A 4,627-nucleotide genomic window follows, 5' to 3' on the forward strand; every position below is an offset into this window, starting at 1 on the left:
GTAAAACCCAGCCTGTGACACTTATTACCTAGTGCGCATGCGATGAACGTGAACGCGCCTATAATGAAGCACATGCGTAATAACGAGCTACCCGCGATAAAGCGGAAAAGCGCATGCGTGAACGTCTGATGCGGCGTGCCCGAAGATTGGCTGGCGTATCAAGTATGAATGGGAATAAAAGACGTGTAGACAGCCTGTCCCTTCTGCAGGATCCATTTTGTGTTGGCACAACTCTGTTTCGCCTTAGGATTTATGGTCTTCAATAAAATGGCTGCAAGGAGGACGTAACGGCCATTGTGCATTGTGGGGTATTTTTTTTAAATTGTACCTGAGCATGCGCAGAAACGCGAATAACACAATGGATGTAGGGACGTATAGGCACCTTTGTCATTGATGACGTGTTGGACGCATGCGCAAAAAGGGGGTGGGGCTTTATTTTTGACAGACGGGCTCTGGTAACCCTTTGTGTGAAAACTGTGCCTTAAAGGGACCGCAGCAATAAAAAAAAACTGAATAGGGGCCAGCTTTTATGAAGCAGAGTTTGTATTTTTTGCTTGTTTTTAACGAAAAATCATATGTAAATTAGTATCTATTTATGGTTTTTGAGGATCCAACTATAAATGATACAAGTCAGACTGCTACCACTGGAGGCCGCTCAAGCGCTGACTGGATTGTTGTGTTTAATGGGCTCTACTGTCTGCAGTGAGCGCCACCTAGTGGTGACACAATTTTCTTCACAGACTTTGTGAATTTTGTTTTTTTCCTGCGCTTCTTCCAAGAGTATTAGCCTTTTTCTTATTCTGTTGCCATGAGGCTTGTTTTTGCATGACGAGTTGTTTCTGTTTTCTTGAATGACATTATTAATTTTAGGGCCCAGTCAGATGGCAGTTTTACTAGCTCGAGTATGTCATTGCAATGCACGGACTGACCGTCAGCTCTCCTGAGCGTGACCGTATGTATTTCTATGCAGCTGTCACGCTCAGGTCAGGAGAGCAGACGGCCAGTCCGAGGATTGTGATCAGACAAGTAGTACGGCCGTCTGACTACACCCTTACTATATGTTATTCCAAAAGTCCAAGATTGGTGGGAGAACTCAATTCTGCCATTGTTTTTTGGGTTTCTTTTTAACGACTTTCATTGTGCAGTGAACATGAGCGAGCGATGTGACTCTCCAGGTCGGAACGGGTACAGCGACTCCAAATCAATATTTTTCAGAACCCAGACCATATTCCAAAAGTTTTGCAATTGCTACTTTGAAGAATTCTGGCCCAAGAGAGCGCAGCACCAAAATCCCTAAACTCTGAGGTAGGCAGAGCTGTGGCCCCCTCCCCAGCACCTGAGGGCCCCTGATGAGCTCGATCTTGTCCGCTACAATCTGACGGAGACAGGGGGGGATGAAAGCAACGCCAACGCTAAATCCTGTAACACAACATTTCGGTCTCAAACCTTTACAAGTTGAGGAACCGCTGGCACCATTTCTCCAAGGAGAAGAAAAAAAGGTTTATCCAAGGGTCTGGGGGCCGGTTAAGAGTTAAGGTAAAGAGGAGCTAAAAAGCCGGTGATTTCCAGTAATGGGGCGAGTTGACATGTCAGGGATGTGTGGTGGATTCAGTCTTATGTCCTAAATATATATACAGTAAAACAAAAAAACCTTCCTTCTCACCCCCCAATGGGGTGGTCTTTCTTGTCCTTTCTCATTCTCAAGTCCTCTACCAGAGGACTGGCTCTGCGCAGGATCTTAGGCTTCTTTCACACTAGCGTCGGCCCGACGTGCCGACGCGCGTTGTGAAAGTAATGTCCGACGTGGGCAGCGGATTCAGTCTTACGACGCTTCCGCTGCCCCATTGTAAGGTCCGGGGAGGAGGGGGCGGAGTTTCGGCCGCGCATGCGCCGTCGAAAATGGCGGACACAACGCGCAAAAAAACGTTACATGTAACTTTTTTTGTGACGACGGTCTGCCAAAACATGACACAACCGTCGCACGACGGTTGCGACGTGTGGCCATACGTCGCAATGCGTCACTAATATAAGTCTATGGGGAAAAAACTCATCCTGCGGGCAACTTTGCGGGATGCGTTTTTTCTCCTAAACGACGCATTGCGACGCATTGCAAACGACGCTAGTGTGAAAGTAGCCTTAGGCTACTTTCACACGACGCACCAAAAAACGTTACATGCAACGTTTTTTGGTGGCGACGGTCCGACGCAACCGTCGCACGACGGTTGCGACGTGTGGCAATGCGTCGCTAATGCTAGTCTATGGAGAAAAAAAGGCATCCTGCAAGCACTTTTGCAGGATGCGTTTTTTCTACAAAACGACGCATAGCGACGTGCAGTGCACAACGCTAGTGTGAAAGTAGCCTTAGTTGTTCCCAGCATTGCGCTTTTCTGGACAAAGTGCTCAGGTGTTGCTACTGGGATCTGTTGTTGCCATTTTCCCAACTTAGGGGTCACTGCTCCAAGTGCTCCTATCACCACTGGAATCACTGTTGCCTTCACCTTCCACATCTTCTCCAGTTCTCCTTTGAGGCCCTGGTATTTCTCCAGCTTCTTTGTGATGTCACTTGGCACTGCCACATCTGTTATCATTGCTGTCTTCTGATCCTTGTCTACTATCACACTGTCTGGTTGGTTAGCCAACACCTGCTTATCCAAAGTAAAAGGCAGCCGACAGCACATCAGATAAACATCAGGATGCACGCTCCAAGTCCATACACCCAATTGGACATTAATAACTCCAAATAAAAAAGGTGAGGAACAGCATCCAATCCAGGTGAAACAATAGAAAAAAAACTTTATTCCACCATCATGCAACATTTCAACCGATAATGGTCTTTATCAAGTACACAGCATAAAACAAATGACAGCCACAGCGGCAGCGACCCAGTCCGTGGCCCTGGGAGTCCAAATTAAAGAGGAAAGTCTTTAAAGGGGTTTTCAGGAATAAGATGGTTCATGACGCCACCTGTGGTATTCGGTCAGGGGTGACCGACGCTGCTTAAAGGGTTCCTCTGGGGGTGATGGCACTGCAGCAAAGATGGTATGGCTTCCCACAGGTGAAGCTGGGTCCCCAGGGCTCCTGGTGTATTGGGCAGAGATAGTGTGGTGCCATCAATAATCAAATGACACAAGGTTGCAGTCTCTTTACCGGTTTACTGGTGATTCATAGCCCCCCGTCCAGGGTATCGGTAACAGATTATGCCCCATAAGATGCTCCACACATTATGCCCCATAAGATGCTCCACACATTATGCCCCATAAGTTGCTCCACACATTATGCCCCATAAGATGCTCCACACATTATGCCCCATAAGATGCTTCATACATTATGCTCCATATGCTGTTGCTGTGATTAAAATAAAAAAATCACATACTCACCTCTCGTCACTCAGGCCCCCAGCACTTGCGATATTCACCTTCCCCGTTCCACTGCTGCGTGCCGCTCTGTCTTCCATCCTCCACAGTGACTGTTCAGGCAGAGGGCGTCGCGCACACTAGCTACGTCATCGCGCCCTCTGACCTGAACAGTCACAGCCAGAGGACGGAGGACAGAGCGGCATGCAGCGGTGGAACGGGAGAGGTGAATATCGCGCAATGCTCACCTCCCTCGTCATAATCACCTGCTCCCGCGGTTCCTGGCAGCGTCTCACTGCCCGATGGTCTCCGGGCGCCGGCGGCATCTTCCTATGTTCAGCGATCACGTACCGCTCATTAAAGTAATGAATATGCGTCCATATTCATTACTTTAATGAGCAGTACCACGTGACCGCTGAACACAGGAAGAACTGCCCGGAGACCATCGGACATGCAGGGACCGCGCCAGGAGCAAGTGAGTATGTGACAGCCGCCGCTCACCCTCCCCCGCCGACACCCTGGGACGACTCGAGTATAAGCCGAGAGGGGCACTTTCAGCCCAAAAAAGTGGGCTGAAAATCTCGACTTATACTCAAGTATATACGGTATGTTGGATTTGAACCGCATAAGGGGATTGGTGGGTGGTCTCTATGACCACCATTATCCATCCTATACAATCTTTGGGTGTTAGACTTAGTCTCTTTTTTTGGCTGGCATACTATGTCAGCAGGGTATCTATATATATATATTTTTTTTATTATTATTGTTATTTATTATTATTATTTTTTTCTTACTGGACATCATAGAATATCTTAAGATCTCTTCTAATATAAAAAAAATCAAAGCACTGGAAAGTGCAGCCCTCACTGACAACAAAATGCCCTTTGATGCTAAAAAGCAAATAGTACCACCACCCCAACTCAACGGTGGAGCTCACAAACCTCTTTATGTTGGGGCTACATCATGGCTACTTTGGCGACAACAAAGGTTTTGCGAATCAAGATGGCTCTAAGCCTCTGTTACATTTCAGCACATCGTGACCAAGACAAGCAGTCACAAAACTTCCTGTTGGTTCCAACTTTTTTCGACTTGTTTTCACGGTAACTTGCTGGTCATGATGTGACCCTATTCAAAAGCAAGCATCATTGGCTCAGTGCGATCTTTGGCCGTGCCATAGTCATAGTTGCTGTGTTAGCCCCAGCCTTCTATCTGCTGTTACTGATCACGGGATGTCTTTCTGGTTCAACTTGATTTCCATGGGTGCCATGAAATTC

The sequence above is a fragment of the Ranitomeya variabilis genome, chromosome 4 (genome assembly GCF_051348905.1).
Source record: "Ranitomeya variabilis isolate aRanVar5 chromosome 4, aRanVar5.hap1, whole genome shotgun sequence".
Taxonomy (NCBI): domain Eukaryota; kingdom Metazoa; phylum Chordata; class Amphibia; order Anura; family Dendrobatidae; genus Ranitomeya; species Ranitomeya variabilis.